Source organism: Triturus cristatus, chromosome 6, assembly GCF_964204655.1.
Source record: "Triturus cristatus chromosome 6, aTriCri1.1, whole genome shotgun sequence".
NCBI classification, from domain to species: Eukaryota; Metazoa; Chordata; class Amphibia; order Caudata; family Salamandridae; genus Triturus; species Triturus cristatus.
The window spans coordinates 1,236,953,135-1,236,973,371 of NC_140589.1; the positions used below are offsets into that span (position 1 = coordinate 1,236,953,135).

The following is a 20,237-nucleotide window of genomic DNA, read 5'->3' on the forward strand; positions in this document are numbered from 1 at the left end:
CTCACTCCCTATACTCTCGAAAGGAGCTACTCTAGACTGGATCATCGCCAAGGAATCAATAGTCAAGCTTATTGCTATAGACACATGTGATTGGTCTGACCACCGTGCTATCACTTTCCTACTACCTGGGACCCTCAAGACACGAGCTCCGCAACAGGTGGTTCCTAAACACTGGGGTAGAGACACCAAGAACCTTGATCCCAGGGAACTGGCAGCCCGATGCCAGTCTGACCTACCCCCCCATATCACAACGGTCAATGACCTCAACGGTCATTACACTGGGACTATAACTAACATTCTTGGTGACCTTGCCCTGCTAAAACTAAAAAGAACCCAAATCAAAGACAGAAACCCCTGGTTCAATAGATCCCTCAATAGCGAGAGGAGATCCCTGCGGCAGTCAGAAAGAATCTGGAGACAGCACCCCTCAGCCGCTCATTTAAAACTTCTCCGCCAGGCCAGAAATGCCTACAACAGAAACCTCCTCAACTCGAATGAAGAATTATTCAGATCAGAACTGAGGGACGCCAAAAACAGACCCCGCAAACTCTTCGAACTGGTCAAACACCAATCAAACAAACTGGCCAAAACATTGAAAGAAAACCCCAAGTCACTTATATCGTCTGACAAATTCTCCTCCTTTTTCACTGACAAAATCACATCTCTAGGAAACAAACTTAGATCCGATACTTACTCTCAACCCCTTCCAGATCTAGATCCTCCCTCCGTGCCGCCTCCTCAGGCTTCACCCGAAAACCAAGCACACTGGAGCGACTTCAAAATCTACGAAGAACACTCTGTCTCGAAACTCCTCTCCACCTTAAACCTGAACAACCACTTTAATGACCCACTCCCCTCCAACTGCCTAGATGCCGCCTCCCAATCCATCATTCCGAGTTGGACTGCAATAATCAACGCCTCCCTGCTTCAGGGATCCATATCCGACTCTCTAAAAGCTGGCCAAGTTCTCCCGATTTAAAAAAAACGTTGCTGGATCCTACCTCCCCTGACAGCTTCAGACCAATTTCTAACATCCCACTCTTAGCTAAAGTTCTGGAGAAATGTGTGCAACAGGAGCTGAGCCAACACATCACCAACTTCCACTTACTAGATGAGTTCCAATCCAGTTTCAGGCTGGGGCTCAGCACGGAAACCACCATTCTTCATATCATGGATGATGCCCTCCAAGCCCTTGACCAAGGCAAAACCTGTCTCCTAATCCTCCTAGATCTGTCTTCGGCCTTCGACACGGTCAACCATGAGAAACTACTTGAACGCCTCAAACTCAGGATGAGAATGGATGGCTCTGTTCTTGAATGGTTTGGGTCCTTCCTCCACAACCGATCACAGAGATTCCTAATTAACGGTAACCTGTCTGCTCCCTCCCTGGTCCCGGTTGGAGTCCCCCAAGGATCAACCTTGTCCCCCACCCTCTTCAATCTTTACCTTGAACCGCTTGCCGAAGTACTACACACTGCGAATATCTCATACCACATATACGCTGACGACACCCAGATCTACATCAAGATCTCCTCTCTCAAGGAGATTCTTTCCATGAATGAAGCCTTGAAATTGACTGTCCAATGGCTCTCTTCCAAACAACTCGAACTTAGCGCAAAGAAGACAGAATTTCTTCTAATTTCCCCACCCAAAAAACAACCCTGAGACTCAGGTATGGATTAAGGCCATCACAGCCTTAAACTGCCCTCTGACCATCGTGGACTCAGCCAAATCCTTTGAAATTACCCTGGACTCCAACTTAAACATGCGGGACCACATCAATTCAATGGCCAAATCAGCCAGATTCCACCTGAGCTATCTTAGGAAACTGAAACCCTTCCTGGATACTCCTGACCTAAAAATGGCAGTTCAAGCACTAGTCATCTCTAGACTGGAATATGGCTGTTCTACCCTCTCGGGTTTACCCAAGATCTCCCTGGCACCTTTAAAAGGTTGCCTTAATGCGGCCGCCAGGCTACTAATAGGTTCAAGGAAGTTTGATCACATTTCTCCACATCTAAAAGCTCAGAACTGTCTTCCTCTACAGGCCAGAATCCAACTCAAAATGGCATGTATCACGCACAAGGCATTATACTCAAACTCTCCTGCATATCTTGCCCAGAAACTCATGATATCCGGAGGAACCAGAAACTTGTGGTCCTCCAGAGACCTCTTGCTCCAACCTGCACATTTTCGGAAAAAGAAAACTTACAATCGGGCTTTCTCTAGGGCCGCACCAAGAATATGGAACTCACTCCCGCCCGCTAAAAGAAGAATCCCTTCTCTGGATCGCTTTAAAAAGGATGCCAAAACCTTCCTAATGGGCGAATTCCTCACCTAATCTGTGCCTCTATCTCACACAGAGACCTTGCTCTATTTCCTCTCTAATGCATCCCCTGGAGTACACAGATATTATCCTCCTGGCACCTCCGGGCACCCCTACAAGGGCCTGGGGACCTTCACTTCTCGTTAAATGTAAATGTAAATTGTATTTTGTCCCTTTTTATCCCTTTGTATCCAGCCCAACTCCCAAGTCTTTTATATACTACTGGTTGATTCCTGTAAAGCGCCCTGATACCCTAACAGGTCAAGTTTGCGCTCTATAGTACTCAAAATAAATAAATAAATTATATGGATTGAGGGTTATTAAGAACATGGCTTCTCATCTTTTTAGGAGTTGTTCCCCTTCTTGTCCAATAGCATGCCCTTTACTGTCCTCTTGGGATATCCTTTTGGTACGAAGGGTCATGGAGGAGATCGTTTGAGCATCCTGGAAAGGTTTCTCTGAAAATTCTGTCGGACAATTTCCTCTCATTGATGGCCATTATCTCATTCAGGAGTATTGTGAATTGAGGAATCTTTTGCACACATATAATTTCCTTCAGACATTTTCTTAGAGTCTTTTCCTTACTCTCAGAACTCCGCCTGTACCATTACACTGTCCTCCAATCCTGGGTGAATGAGCCACTATTCAAGGCCGGATGACTGAATCTCAAATTAATTTGAGTAGGACTGTATAGATTTACCTGAAACATATTCAGCTCTTTTGTGCTAATGCTGTGTTGTTAACTTCAGCCCTGAGGCTGTTGTAGAAATTCCCCCCATTTCTATTCTGGGCAAATAAATTGGATTGGGTATTTTGTTGCCTTTCTATGTACGGGGGGCTTCCCCTACAGAATCTGGGTTCTGGGATATTACATTAGAAACTGGACACCAGTCAACCTCACCTTGAATCTACACATTGCATAGACAACTAAAATTGCCTGGTACCAGCTCTCACTTCTAAAGAGAGGGAAATCGTTTATTCCAGAAAGTGAATTCACAACTGACATTCAAGCACTCGTATTGTTACATCTGGATGGTGGTTATGCATCACAGATTCTACACTGGCACTCCTTAAGGGCACCCATATGCTGCATCATGTCTCATCCAGAGCCTACAAGCTTGTTACGGAGCTTGTTACAGAGATTTTACAGAGTTGTACAAGTCTACAAGCTTGTTACAGACAAGTTCACCATTTCTGGTGGTTCGGTCACACTCACACCCAAGCACACCATCAGGTTGCAGACTAAGATGTGTAAAAAAAAAAGAAAAAAAAGGCAGCAGGCCTTTTCTATCTATGCAAGCTAGACCTGGAACAACATCCTCGCATCCATCAAGACTGTTTAGAAAAGGGCTAAAGATGCGCCTCTTTAAAGAACACTACATCGCAATGCATTAACAGTCCACAGAATGGTCGCTTCTTGTATCAATCATGGACTTTATGCTTGTCTTTGACCCTCTACAACACTCCACTTAATTTTGGGTAGGTTCGCACTGTAGAAATACCACATACTTACATGCATACATGGAGAACAAAGGCTAGCTCTTGAACAAATTCTAAATTGATAACAGTGGCAGGTCTCTTAAGGATATCTAGTTATGAATCCCAGAAATCCTTTGCTTTGGTGTTTCCACAGACTTTTTTCAGTTTGTCATATTCAGAGTAAATGATTTTGTGGGTTCTTTTGAATAAATGATCATTTGCTGGTTGTGCTTTACAACATCGAAGGTGTTTTGTAATCATCTGCACTTCCCTTATTGTTTGTCACACTGAAGAATCGCTAAACATTGATATTACAGATGATTTTTACAAGTGGATGATATTTTGTTTAAATGATACTGTATATCAGATATATCGGACTGGTTTGCTCTCCATCTTGTGGTCCATCCGCTTCTTGATGAAAATTAAGAAATTCTAAAATTGCATAATAATAACAACACATTTCAGAGTGAATAAATTGTCATTTGGAAGTGTGGCACACGGGTAATTGGACGTTTAGGTGAATTTTCATCAACACACAATACTTACTGAAATGTTTGACAGTACAAGGGCCGACAAGACCAGCTATATATTTTTACACACTTATCTACAGAGGCGTCGCTGACAGGAAATTAAGAAAGCATCTGGATAAGGAATCAATGCACATGTTCAGAACATACGTTTTGCAAAAAAAAATTGATATATAGCACTGTTTCTCAAATTAGACTCTATGGTCATTGCCAATTGGAAATTTAGAAACATAAAGGTGCAAAGTTTGCAGCAACAATGTTTTAATAATCAAAAGTCAGCTTCAATTTTTTCTGAATGCTAACATTTTAAGTGGAATTGGTCTTTGTTTTGGGTTGATTAACTTAAAAAGTGTCGCAAAAATCGAAATTATATTATAACCTTATGTGTGCTATATCTGCATATGCATATCAGTGACCAATGGACTTCCAGGAATCGGAGGGCTGGAACCAGAGTGCACTTTTTTTTGGGGGGGTGCTCATAGTGGCCTAATAGCTGGATCGTGACCACCATTTAGCAGGTGGGTAATTTAAGTGGGCTGTATGCAGGCAAAGGATGGTTCAGTGAGTCAAAGATCTATCACTGACTTATCCATCCTTTCTCCACACATGCCCAAAGGAAGCTCTCCCAATTCATCTAACATTATCCTGAAAAAAACATTTTTTCATATCCATGCCTGATTAAAGTGCAGCAAAATATATGTTTTTTGATGTAAATCAGTATTGTAGTGTGTGGGATGTATGAAATACAGGTTGATTAATAAGTCTTGTGTTTGAGGTTAGGAGGATGAAACAAAGACCGTTTGCGGTAAACAAAATTGCCTTGATCCCTCGATGCAGGAAGATGTTAGATTACACCGTGAACGCAATAGGGCAGGGAGACTACTGACTTGGCTGTCGAAATCAGAGTCAAATGGAGTGTTAATCACAGGAATCAAAGGAATGAAAGGAAAGTTGGAACAATTGCTTCCTCATTTAATTTTGCTCAACATACAAATATTGTCTGAAAACATTTACGGTGAGCATGTATGACACAGGTGAATATTCAAGTGACCTGTGCGGTGCTACTGGTGTCTAAATAGAAACTAGCGTGAGACTCAACAGTGCATCGAATAGATCTCAATTGATGCTCAACATCAATTTGGAAAACTTGAACAACATTCTGGCCAGCAGATTGCTCACATATGTCCCTCAAGTGCTCCATCACAATAAGTGTGGATTCACCCTGGGACATAACCCACATATGAATATCTTGCGGTTGACCCATGTGCTGGATGGATCTTCCACCCTGCCGCCAAGTGCAGCAGTGTGGACAATACCTGCTAAGAAGGCATTTGACACCATAGGCTGGTGATAGTAATTTGCAGTCCTCAGTAAGATGGGCTTAGGTCATGGATTCCTTTAGTGGGGCTCTCTTGTGTACCGAGAACCAACAGTGAAAGTCCAAACAGGTCAGACCATATCTATAATTTACATAGTTGAGAGAGGGATGCAACGGGGCTGTCCCCTATTGCCACTTATTTTTGCCCTGGCAGTTCAACCCTGTGCGACTACTCCTGCAGCATGGTGAGAATATAGATGAATGTCGACGACTAGAAGCATATCGTCTCACTTTATGTGGGCTTGATGTTATTTTTAAAAGGTGTGTACACAGTGGTTAAATAATTCGAAATCAGACTTAACTGTTGAGGATATCAGGATGACACTGACAGCCTTGAGAGGCAGTGTAACTTTTTAGAGGACACTTCCACTATCAGTGGCAGGGAGGACTGCCTTATCAAATAGGCAGTGGAGAGTCCTCCGCTATGGCGGAGGAGCATGCCCCCACCACTGCTTTTAAGCAGTGCAAAGAAGCATAAAATGTTAAATTCAAGTTATTATCATTTTATGCCTTGTGACATGTTCTGCTGCTTTGCAGGCGGGCGGGAGGGCGGGCTACTGCTCTGCTCACAGAGCAGGGCAGGAGTGGTTTGTCCACTACTAAGTGCGCAATGACTGTTTGGACGGCCCTCTCGGGCCACCCAAACCAGTGATGCACACTTTTCCCTTTCTCCATGCAGGTTGTAATGCATCCTGCATGGAGAACAAGCCCTGGCTCCCATTCCCTGGTTGAGCATCCAAACAGGACGCTCACAACCAATCACAACGCTGCATTGCAGGGTAGTGATTGGCAAGGGGAGCCTGGGTGCCTACCAATCACAACGCTGCATTGCAGCATTGGGATTGGCTAGTGGGGCCTGACTGTGCATCTGTCCAGAGAAGAGCAGGAGTGAAGACGCAAGACCCAGCACAATAGTACGTTTATTTGTATTTTTACATTTAAAAAAAAAATATGCATGACCCGACCACCCTCCCCGGGGTGATTCCCCCCACCGAGCCATGCCAGCCGCGACTGCAAATAAGGTCACGCTACTGAGGACGAATGTTACTTTATCGTCCTACCATTAGGGATATGTGCAAGTTCTCTCGGAAACTTAGCACAGTGTTCGTAGACCTGATATGAGTTTCGGGAAAATGCAGGGTGGTACTCAACTGCTGCTGATGGAGGGAGGACTATGGATCCCAGACTGTGAGTTGTACTATCTAGTTGCACAGCTGCAGTGGTTGACTAGGTAGATGGGGACGATAAAGAAGACTGGTGTTTGAATGGGTACCCAAACCTTAACAGTAAGAGAAACTATGCAAATCCTCTTTAGACCTGAGGGCAGAACAGTGGCCACACCATAACAGCTTGGAGTCCTCCAACACCGCTATGCAAGATGTCTTCGTGGTATACATATGCAGACACCATATACACCTAAAATTTCACAGATATGCATACTGGGGCCCCACTTCAAGGGGCAATACGATAATTCTGATTGTGGAGAGAGAGTGAGATAGCCCTACTAGAAGATTTAGTAGAGCATCTCATGAATAAGATAGTGCATCTGATCTACACATTGGGGAAGGAGAGGAAAACAGTATCATTATTATACTGTGCATTCCTTGACTAATTGAAATACACCCTAGATGCCCTAAGAGACAAATATATGTAAATGTAAATGGGCAAATGATATTATTAAACCCAATGAGGATAAAGACTGGAGTAAGATCTTAAGTGCCACCCCCAAGGTATATAGGAACGCTCATTTCAAACTCATACAGCTTAACTTTATGAACAGTGTATTGATGAGAACCATACTGGACAGAGGTGATCCAGACTCTAAATGCAGCCAAAGGAAGACAGACAGGGAAAACAGCAGAGGCTTGTTTACTGGTTCTATTTCCACACCTTTGAAACACAAAGGCCACTATTCAGTTTCCAGACCTCACCATAGTGTTAGCATAAACGCCAAATAGCAATCAGCTGGAAACCAGAGAAGGGATCAAGCCTATATAAGTATAAATAGGAAACAAGGATGTGGGGTGAGCATGAGAGGACCCTGCTTCACATCAAAGCTCAGAAAGGACTGTTAAACTCTGATCTAGCTCAAGCAGGGGATTGGATGATCTCAGACTACGGAGGCAGGGCCAGCTTTCGGGCAGTGCGACTGGTGCAGCCACGCTGGGCGCTGACCTGGGGAGGGAGTGCTGATCTCAAGGAGGGGGGGGGGGGCGCTGTGTTTAGCAATAACTTACAATTTAAAAACACCTTCAGCAAAGTTGCTTGTGCATCCAGTTTTGAGGCAGCATTTAAAGTGTCAAGATATCTCTCGTGATTAATGTTCCTGCTAGAGAGATAGATCAGATTTTTGTCTAGAGCAGTTTTGATTTGCCATAACGTAGCACAGAGGGTTAATAGCCTGTTGCAAAGACTGCATATGTATTTTATGTGGATAGCTGAGTGGATTACTGCTTTTGTCACAGAGATCCTTTTGTTACTATACATACAACTTTAATATGGAACAGTGACTGTTATGAACTGTCATCAAAGAGCTGCATGCAAACTGCATAAAATAGATTAGGATGTTATGTTTTTTTCCCCAGTCTTTCATTATCTATTCCTAATGTTGCTGAAAAGGGTTTGTTTGGGTGGATATACATTCTTATTAGTAAAGTCAGCCTTTACTACTGCTTTAAAGCAAATTTAACTGTATATGAGAGAGGGGCTACGGAGAGATGTGGGGCACTTTTGCCTGGTGGCGGTGAGGAAATCTGAGGATGTGGTCATGGGTGGGGGGGCAGTTCTTACCTAAGATGATTATCGCACTGGGCACCAACAGCTCCAAAGCCGGCCCTGTATTAACGCAAGGAGAAGGACAGAATTTGCCCATAATAGCCCACACGATGGGGCTGGGCATGCTGTTGGGCTGCCAAACCTCCAGGGGAATAGTAAGCTAGACCTGATTCTGGGATGATCCAGTGGAGCAGGACACCAGCTGTCAGTCAGATGTCTGAAAAAATAGACCTCCCTGATGTACGACATCACTAACACTCACTTTCACCTAAGAATTGTAAGTCAATCATAGGCCCAGGCCTAAATGTTGAAGTTGACTTGAATTTGTTATGTTGAGCAGGAGGCAATAATGCTGCCATGAAAAGCTTACATAAATGTAAGAAATGATAACTGTACGGATGTAATGCCATACCACAGAGCGGTTGTTCTCCACTACAGTGTTCCCTGCTTTGTGACAAAAACCAATAAAATGTGTATCAAAAAATGTAAGGATTGCCTTGAGTAGCTGGTTTTTCATTGTAGGTGCAATAATGATTTGTCTGTGTCATCCCTGTGGAGTCTTCACCTGTAAGGCATACCCATTTTGATTTATTGATAATGGAAAGAAAATGACTTCACTACGCTATTGAATCTGACACTAATTGATGCTTATTTACAAGCCCCTTGCACAGCCGGTACGTCACTGACCTAACTACACTATTGAATCTGACACTAACTGATGCTTATTTAGAAGCCCCTTGCACTGTTGGTATGTCACTGACCTAGCTACACTATTCAATTTGACACCAGCTGGCACTAATTTACAAGCCCCTTGCGTCGCCAGTACGTCACTTTTTCCCATATTAAAAATGATGCAGCACCAGCACAAGGAGATTGTAAATAAGCCACTTAGTTTATGGGACATTGAAGTTAGGGGGAATGAGCCAAACGGACTTTTGGTTGGAAAGTAGTGTTCTCGTCCACCCTGAAGAACGTTCTGAATCTGTGATTGCCACAACTTTATCCATTGCCATTTGACAAGGACAAGGCAGGAAAGGGAGTTGACCTACTTGCCTTTCATATCCACAAACTTACCATGTTCCGTGTGAATTTCTCAAAAGACGATCGTCGTGCCAGAGAATTTTCCAACTTACATAAGAGGAACAGTGAATGGAAAAATAATCAGGGAAAAAAGAAATCAAGAAGAAACAGAACTGAAAAGACGGAATAATAAAATGAAAGACAATGAAACTAGGATGCAAGCAAAATTAAATGAAAATAAATTCATTCTAAATACTATTAAATAATATTTCTGTTTACAAAATAGAAGGAAAATTTGATAAATCAAGCCATGAATGTGTACCTAATGAGCCAGACAAGAACAATCTAGTGAGCTGACAGTTCTTAATAGATTATAATGTTACAACTTACCTCAATTTTTTCAGACAATAGGTTGACTTTAGTCTACAACTGACAAAAATTGCAATGATGGTGCCAAAGATGGCCACAAATATTAAATATGAAGAAGAGAATTATTACCTCGAAACTGTTCCAGGGGTTGTTCAGACCACATGCTTCAGTAAGTCCTTAACTCACACTTGTATATTTTGTGTTATAGGTGTTTATTTTTGTGTGAGACTCGCCATCAATATGGCACGTAATATAGGCCTGGTAGAATTTCCAATTATGCTGGTGAACTTCGGAAAATTCCTGAATTTCGCGCTAGGTGAAGTTCGTGCAAATTCTCATATTTATGCATTACACAATTTTGTGGACTGTTTTTTAACTGTGCATTCGTCTCATGTTAAGAAGCATTATGAGATACCAGTTCGAGACTGCTCTGCACAAGCGTTGTCTCGCTGAAGATATCTTCAATTGGAACGAGTCTCTTGCTGGTATCTCACAAGACTATGTGAGGTACATGCTCGGTTGCAAAAAATGGTGCGAGCTACCGGCAATCAAATTTCACAACAAAAGAGTAATTTCCTAATTTGTTATGGTATTTTCTGAAATTTAGCAAGAAAAAATGTGTGATTTCACCCTGCCCTGAGGTAATATACCTTCACAGGACACACTAACAAATGTTAGTGGCCCTTGGAATATAACACAGTGGAACAGTGAATGTGTACAATTTGTCATCCTACAATTTATTTAAGCGCAACGAATTATAGCATATTTTCTGTTTTCTAAATAGTACTAATTAAAAATTAAAATTAAGACAGTATACTCAGAAATACATGGTTTTGTGGGGATGGAGGCATTTATGAAATATTAAAGCCTCTGATCCAAACTTAATAGGGCATGGTTAAGCTAAAATCGAAATACTGAAACTCTTCTGTACACACACACAAATTGAGTGATAGCAATAGTGAGATCATCTACTAAAACAGACAATGTTCAAAAACAGTATAATTTTAAAAGTTTTTAAAACTGCAGTTGGTTATTGTAAAATAAATAGTCCAGTTATGTAATCAAAACATGCAGATAGTCATGCTACATAAAATGGGCCAAATAAGTTAAGTAATAGGGGAAAAGTAAAGACTGAAGCTTAGGATAGATCTCTGACCATATAATTAATAATGGTAATAATGACAAGAATATTATATTTCGGAGAAAGAACAGTTCTGTTTGTTAGGCTGTACATTTCATCTAATATGCTGATTTTCAGCCTCTCGAGTCTTTTAATGTGATTATCGATGCCATTCACAGTATTGTGCTCAACATGAAATTTTAAGTTTAAGGTTTGTGCTTTAATGTTTATATTTCCTGGGTCAGATTAAATAAAGAATTTTACTGCAAGGAGAAGGATCCTATTGTGTTCTTCGCTCTTGCTCTGTTTACAAAAGCAGACAAAAGCAGACAACTTTAGCATTCTCGACTATATCTTGCATTAGAACTGAGATGATGTAGGACGTCAAACTAGCACTGGAGGAAATGAAAAGTAAACTCATCACCGGTCTTACTGAACCCTCAGCTACCAACTGCTTTAGTTCTAGCTGCTCGGTTAGGCTTTACCTCTCTCTCTTTCTCTTTGCTATATTTGTGATATGTATGCTTGACATAGGTTGGATTTGTTAACTTCATGATAGACCCTAAGGTTCTGACTCAAGGCTGATGTGGAGGTCTTTGTCCTTGTTTGTCAGTTGATGTTATGGTTTGTCCTTCTCTTTGCTCTGTTTGTTTGTTTTTCTTCCCCACTCTGGTGGGTGTTTCTTGGCAGAGGTGGATCTACATGTCCAGCGGAATGGGCTCCAGTCAGAGATGGATCATCAAGATGTCAAGTGGTAGTTCATTTTCAATTTGACCCACATGTATGTAGCTGTCAGTCAGATGACATGCCTTTCCATGATGTAGTTATTCTCAAAACTGGACCATTTGGAAGAGGGCAAACGTAATGCTTTAACTTAGTGTGATTTGGCCAATAACTTCATGTCAAAGGCTCAAGATTTGGTATGCCCCTCCTATTGGTGGATGCAGTCTTGGTGCATAGTTTGTATGGTTCAATTTCCATACTGCTAGTAAATACTGGGGGACTGAGAGGGGTAGAGGTGACATTGCACCTGGTTAAAATATACCTCCCAAGACAAAATATTATAATGTTTCTGAGGGTATTTCTCACAAAAACTCCCTGTTTTCAAAACCTGATTCTGTCGAGTATATTATATAGCTATGTCCCATCACCTTTACCCATGGTCCTTCTCAACCGCATGCTTGAACCTCAGAACTGGAGTAAGAACACAAGACTACTAGATAATTTTCAGTTTTAGTTCTTGATATGAGACACTTTCGATGGCCCCTCTCTTTTTGGCACTTACACACAGTCATAATTTCCATTTCCAACAGGAAAATAATAATTTAGTTGGATTCCACCACAGGGTATTGATGAATTTGGAGATCCCATGTTTGAGCCATCCCTTTTGCAATATCCCAATTTAAGTGAATGGGAAGTTGTTTAACATGCCATAGACTGCAAGCTTAGTCATATTAGAATACTGCGGCTAAACTGTTTTGCAATTAATTAAATGCTGAATGCCCCAGATTGTCCATTGAGTACACAGTTGTCACCTTGCCTATCAACAATGTGAAGACTCGGGGGGATGGCCAGCCGGCAGCAAAGATGGCTACTCTGTGAAGCGGCTCCAGCATCCAACCTAAAACACTTTTCGAATCTCTGGCATTGATCCATCCCCTCTGAGCGTTTTAGCACTGTTGGGTCGATCAATGGTACCAAGGGGAACCAGAGAAGCCCAGCGTTCCAGAGAATGCAGCCTGTTGAGGAAAGGAAACACTGCCCTCCGGTGATTCGAGACGCCGGGTTGGCGTCACCAACAATGCACATCGCTCTTTCTGCCTCCCCACCCTGCTGCCCACAAAGCTAAAATGGGGCAGGAGGCTCAGAAGGAAATACCAGGACGAGTGGCCCACCTGAAATATCAACATTAAGATTTGGGAACACACCCAGACACCCAAAGCAGCAGAAAAGAAAGTGTGAGGGCATACTACTGTAAGACATGCGAAACAGAAGTAAATGGCGAAGGTGGAATAAAGCAGCAGCACGGACCGCGCAAACAGACAGATCCCGGAGTAGATGGGTAGTTAAAGTGGTGAATCATACCATATATACCTTGGATCTGCGCACAGATTAAGACCAAACCCAGGACAAGCTGCACGTTATGCCCTAGTGCGGGTCTAGTAATTACTGGGCCCAACACGCGACATCAAGAAGGGCAGAAATCCTGAAAAAGACAGTGGAAAACCGACAGGCAATGTGGGGTAAGTCATCACTTCACAGGCTGGCGGTGGTGAATACTCTCTCTCTCCTATAAGCCACTACCCCTTCCACCCAGCTGGGACACTGGTGGCGAATCCCCACAGCAGATATTGGAGATAGCCATAATGGTGGGCGGCAAAGGCCACAAAGGCGTTCAACAGATGAAATTAGACCAGTTTGTGCTCACAGAGGATGGGGGACTGGGTAGTAAGACCCGAGATCAAGCGGCACAACAGGACCTACCTCGGCAGAAGGAGAATCCCTAACATTGCAAGATATTATGGCGGCAATTCAGGGGGTTAAAACCTCACTTGAGACAAGAATGGACACGGTCACAATGGAATTGTCACTAATGAGGGCAGACCTCTGTAACGTAAACTACAGAGTAAAAGAAATCGAGGTTGCAACTACGTTCTAGACCAACCCACGAAGACCCTTCAAAAGCATGTTCAAGAGGTAGAAGATTTTTTTTTTTATTGGTATTTCAAAAAGAAACACAATAAACAACTAGCCAGTAGACAATTGTTACATAATCATAGTCAAAATTGCACCCTCATATACTTTTCAGATGGTATTACATGCGTACCCAGCTCACTTACAGATACAATAAATGGAATGTATTCATCACATAACTAATCCAATCATGAGATAATTTGTGACGGCGTAATCTGAGATCCAGGACAACTCCCCACGTATTGTGCATAACTGGTTAATCTTCCCGATAGAAACACAGCAACTCTGTCCCTCCCGTTCTACCCCATAGCCCCCGCAGCAGTCAACGTATTCTCGTCTGCCCCCTGTCTTTCCCTGGCCCATGTGATAAAAGGTTCCCAGATGTCCCTGGGTCAAGAGCTAGGAGGCATTAATTCCCAGAAGGTGGTCAATTGAGAGTGCCCGTACCATTCCTTAATGGAAGGCACCCTCTTCCTCCCCCAATATACAGCAATTTGGCGTTTGGCAAAAAGGAGAAGCAATGCATGAAGTTTGCGAACTTTAACGTGTGTGTCTTTTACATAGCTCAACAGGCCCAGTAGAGGAGCGGGATCTACAGGTGTGTCAATGATCTGATGAATCATTGTAAATATTGTGGACCAAAATGAAATCAGCCGTGGGCAGTTCCATGCCATGAGTAAAAAGGTTGCTGGAATGAAACCACACCTCCAACAGCTGTCATCATCTCTCAGTCCCATACGGTACAAGCTTACTGGTGTCCTGTAAAATCGATGAAGAAACTTAAAGTGTTTTAGTCGAAGTTTATAGTTGGGAGATAAGTCAGTGAGTTGGCGACAACAGTAAAACCACCGGACCTCTGTCAGCGGAATGGGGAGTTCGTCATTCCACGCCTGAAGTGCCCATGGCTGTGGCAAAGGAGCTGTGGTTTGCATGTGTGTATAAAGCCGTGTGATGAGTTTACGAGGCATGACAATCTTTAACAGGTTCTCCAACGCAAGCATGGGTGGCGGGGGACTCGGGAACGTATTGTGTAAAGATCAACACGGGGCCCTCAATTTTTAATAGAGAAATAGGTCAGCGAAAGGTACCGTATGACCCTCCTATGCGACCAGAGGCGGTCGAAATGTATCTCCGGGGTAGAGGTCTTCGAAGGTACACAGGTTAATCTTTTGTGCCGCAGTCTTACTGATTCCTTCACCTATGTTGGGCAGCATAGGGTTGTGCGCCAATGGTATGGACGGGGCATATAGTATAGGAGCACCAGATCTCTTCCACAGTTCATTCCACGCCCACCTCAGGGTCTCCACGGTGTCAATGCCATGTCTGAGGCATTGGTAAGGCTGATATAGAGCCACCCGGAGTGGGACCAGAACCACGGCATCAGTCTCCATGGCTACATGGGGTTGGAAAGGAGTCAGGTGGACCTAGTGGTGGAGAAACTGAGCTTGAGCACACCAGGCATATAGCTGCATGTCCGGGGCACCCAGACTGCCCTGACAGAGCGGGAGCGTCAGCAAATCCCAGGACACACATGCCTGCCAGCTTGCCCACTCCAGCGAGACCACAAGGGACCTGAGGGACTTAAAAAAAGCATGTGAGAGGGATCACAATATTTACAAATAAATAGAGAAATTTTGACAGTACCACCATTTTAGCTAGTGCAATTTTCCCAGCTAGAGAGAGCGGGAGCTTGGCCCACGCCGTGACTTTCTCTGTCAGCCAGGCTGTGGAACTGCCGTAGTTCATGTTCCAAATATCTTGCATATTTCTGCTAAGCTATATTCCCAGATACTTTACAGGTTCGTCCGCCCATTTTAGAGGGTACTCGGAGATAACGGGGGCAGTAGAGTCCATCAATGGAAAGATAACTGATTGCGCCAGTTGATGGAAATGCCAGAAAGGCCGCCGAATTTGATAAATTCCCGGAGGAGGGGGTCTAGGTTGCTTGTGGGGGTCGATCACGTACAGCGCGACGTCATCGGCATATAGAGATATAAGGAGACTTCTTGTACTGAAGCCAATTCCCCTAGCCGTGGGATGCTGCCGTATGCGCGCCGCCAGTGGCTCCTTCGCGGTTTCGAAGAGCAATGGGGACAGGGGGCATCCCTGCCTCATGCCCCGCGAAATAGGGAAAGGTGCCGACAAGAGACCATTCACTCGGATCCGAGCCGTCGGTCTTTTATAGAGTAGGCGGATTAGGTTGATATATAGCGGGCTGAACCCCAAGAATAGCGAACAGATACGGCCATTCTAGCGTGTCAACCGCTTTTGTAGCATCGAGAAAAACCGCTGCGCCCTGTACATCTGGACAGAGATAGTGTAAAACCGGGAACAGTGACCGGAGGTTGTGTGAGGTGGAACGCCCAGGGATAAAACCTGATTAGTTTGGATGGGCGATTAAAGGGAGTAGAGGCTGTAACCAGTTGGCAATCAACTTCGCCAACATTTTAACATCTACAATTATTAAAGACAGCGGCCTGTAAGAGTCCAATTCATTATCAGGCTTCCCGGGTTTCAGCAGAGTTATTATTATTTCTGCTCACATGGTTGGTGGTAGAATGCCAGAGGCCTGGGCTTCTTCATATAGCGCAATGAGGTGTGGCGCAAGTTCTTCTACATAGGTTCAGAAATCACTGACTGCCATACTTGCACTCACATTCATCACAATACGGCGTTCTCAAATCAGAAGATCTCCGCCAAAGATGCCACCAGGCCCGTCGGACATTGCAGCGCCGGTCCGACGAGGAGCGCCGGATGATGAAGCATGACACCCTACCAGGTGTGTGAGGGCAACAAGATCTGAAATTTAGATTTCCCTCCTGTGACCATATTACAGCAGGCAGGTAGCGACTCTAACTACCCTAGCCTTGAGTAGGAGCTGTTCTTTTCTGTTTGTTTAACTACGGGTTCCTAGACACCATATCTTGGTATTGAGGGTTACATAACACCGGTGGGATCAAGAAAGTTCCTGACAAATGCCGGTGTGACCTATAACTGCGGGCACAAACACAGCAGAAATATGTTGACGAATTGGCAGTAAGGAGGGGTGTAGGAATTCCTTACTCTTTCCTGTCACCACCTTCACATTTTTAACCCTAGCCAGAGGGTACAGGAATACATTTTTGAGAAGTGACCCCTCCGAGCTAGTTTAAGTATTTGTATATCTTACATGTTTGTATTGCCTTCCCCTCCCTTTTGCTCCACCCCATGCTTTGGTCTGTGTGGGGGTGTCTTGTAGCAAAGCCCGATGATGAAGCATATCACAACCTTGTGAGTGAGGGCAGTATTTTCACACAGTGCACATGCCACCACCGAGACCTTTTCCTTTTTACACTCTCTACTCCTCTTTGTGTGTATAAGAGTAATGGGAAGACAGAATATCCCGTATGCAGATGATATTTTGCTATATGAGGCATCCCCTGCGCCTCCCTGAGCTGGATATGGGATATATTCTTATCCTTTGGGATATACTCAGGAAACACCATTAATTGGTCTAAATCAATTTTTTTCATCCCTAAGGGGGACGCTCCACGGCAAACTCAGGGTAATGAAGTAAAAGTGACCAGAGATAGCTTCTGATATCTGGAGATCTATGTCAGGACCCCCTGGTGTGCCTTAAGAAGGATGTCTGCCATTGGAGAACCCTGCCTCTATCCCTACTGGGTAGAGCACCACTATTTAAAATGATGGCATCACCAAGATTTTTATATTTATTACAAAATACACAATTCCTGGTCCCCCGATGTATATTTTCGGGCAAATGGATCTGAATTGAGGACATTACTGTGGGATGGGAAGGCTACTCATATAGCGCTCACGAAACTGACCCGTGACTGGTATAAAGGGGTCATAGTGCTGCTAGACTTTCACAAATGCTATCAAGCGGCACAGCTTGCCACTATCAACCAATGGATGCACTGTCCACCAGGGGACCCAGGATATGCCATGGACCATCACTTGGTACAACCGCACGGCTACAAATGGGCACTTTACACCCCTTCCAAACATATAACCCTCATGGGACCTACATCACTAATGGTCCAAGTATGGCATAGAACCCTCAAAGCACTAGGCTGGGTGGGAAAAATTACACAATTGACACCCCTGTGGGATTCCAATAAACTGGGCACTCTGAGACTCAAACCTGGGTTTGGTAAATGGGACATGATTGGCATCTCCAAGGTGGGGGATCTCTGGAAGGGAGGAAGAGTGATAACGTTTCCTGAATTACAATGTGAATGCGGTATAGCCAGATCTGACATTTTTAGATACCTCCAGGTTCGACATGCCAAAATGACAGCAATCCCCAGAGGCGAGGTCCTACCTGAAGCATCCCCTCTGGAAGATAGGCTACTCAACGACTACATGACGTGCAAAATAATCTCACTAACATATAAGAAACTGATTAACAATATGCCAGACACATTGCTCTGGCTCCATCAGATATGGGAGGTGGATATAGGGGACATAGATGAGGAAGACTGGTGTGAAGCTCTATTCTCACTCAAAGAAGTAGCGATCAGGTTACGATTTCACCTAGACCAGCTTAAGATCTTACATAGGGCATATATCTCATGTAACACACTAGATAAGATGGGGAGGAGGCTTGATTGTGCAGAGGTGTGGAGGAGATCGTACCTTCCACCATATACTCTGGGACTGCCCAGAGATACAGAAATATTGGACTTCAATTTTGTCCTCTATAAATAATGTAGTGGGAGGAGCTGTCTCCCTCACAGAGAGGAGACGTCTACTGAATGTGTGGTAATCCTCAGACCTTGGTAGGATGGAGCAAATATGGGTCACACTGGGACTTAAGGTTGCCAATATGAATATTGTGAGGCTGTAGAAAGCAGAGTCGTCACCACCAAAGCTTAAAGACTGGAAACAAGATATGACCTGTTTATGATGATGGAAAAAGTGATTTATGAAGGCTGTGGGAGTCTACGAAAGTGGGAGAAGATTTGGGCCAGTTTGAACAAATACTGTACTGAGCCGGGTGGGGGGGGGACAGACCTGCGATACTTGCCATGAGAGGGGACAGAGGAGGAGAGGGGGATGCAAATCTGTGATATGTCCAGACGGTCAATAATGGGAACCGAAAAAAGAAACCGGTATTCACCATGTATATGCGCATTAACCTAATAGGCTGAATATATTTTGCAAATGCTGTCGTAATTCTTTCAATAAAGAAGATATGATAAAAAAACAATGTAAAGATTGTTATCTATTTTTTTACCAACTACAGATCAAATTCCAAAACTGGAACCAATAAGGTTTGTTCTTTGGGTCAGGAGGTAGCAAGGCCTCAAATTAAAATTGTGGACCTCTCATAGGAGGCAAATCAGAGTAGTTCGTAGTTCTCAGCTTGCCCTTGAGATATTTTTTACTTGGGCTTACTGTGTCTTCTATCACTTGGGTAAAGTAAATTATCCCATTGTTTCTTAGAGGAGTGAGGGTTTTCTGAAGAAACATTGAGAGATCTTGCTTTAAAAGAATCTGTCATGGTGACCAGAGATCACTTTTCAGAGAATAGTTTCTGAAACACATGAGAACTTATGTACCAGCTTTTAAATTCCTGGACTCCGAGTGAGTACCTTGAAAATAATGATACACATTTGGAGTAGCCCTGTTTCACCAACATTCTAGAATTATGGTGTGTTGCAAGCTGTTTGCAAGACTTGTAAGCTCTTGACTTAAGAATAATATCTTCTCCAAAAATATGGTGCATTGTGACGCTTGGTGGGGGGAAGTTTGCTGCCTGAGCTCCTGATCATCTTTAAGTCTGAGTGATTTTCATACCGCAATGATACTGAAATTGATAAGCTAAAGCCAAGAGTTGCAACGTCCCCTCCTCACCACAGATTAGCATGGTTCCAATAGCAGCCCAGTGGGAAGGCCGTAACCACAACAAAATATTTGTTGATAATGGCAAGTGACTAGGCTCATAAATGCCTCGGTAGGTAATAAACAACAAAGCAGGAATAGTGGTAGTCTTTGCCTGCATACCCAGCGGGTAACACAGAGGATTGATACAGTGTGGCAGAGTCAAAGGAAGCTGATGAGAAGTGGATACATCACTGAGTGGTGGAAACATTGTATCTGGTCGTTACTGCTGGGTGAATGCAGCAAGAGACACCGACTGGCAGTGAACTGGTAGCCATAAACAACAGAGACAACACTGGTTCGCCAACATATCTGGCACATGTCAGAACTTGTGGAATGCAGCAGCAAACCCCAGCATGATTGCTAAACAGAGCACCAATTGGAAAATACAGTGAAAAGGGAGGCAGGGGTCTGAAGATTCACTAATAAGTCATGCTTGAAAACAAAAAGTAATAGGACTATTAAAAGGCAACAGCTGATAACAGAAATGATCATTAGCAGTGGCCCAAAAAAGATTTGAAGTGTCCTACCCACTTGCGTACTAAAACTGGACATGTTAAAGATTGGGCATCTAGCTACTAAGAGACTAATTAGGCAACAATAGAGACATAAAATACAACTCAACAAGCAGAGGGAACAAAAGAGGACTCTATAAACTCCAAA

The 20,237-nt window shown here is 43.6% G+C and overlaps 1 protein-coding gene across 2 annotated transcripts in view; it reads right to left on the reverse strand.

Annotated features, from left to right (window-relative positions):
- RGS7 (regulator of G protein signaling 7) overlaps nucleotides 1-20,237 on the reverse strand; it is a 1,943,194-nt gene that overhangs the window by 46,947 nt on the left and 1,876,010 nt on the right. The gene's annotated exons all lie outside the window — the stretch shown is intronic.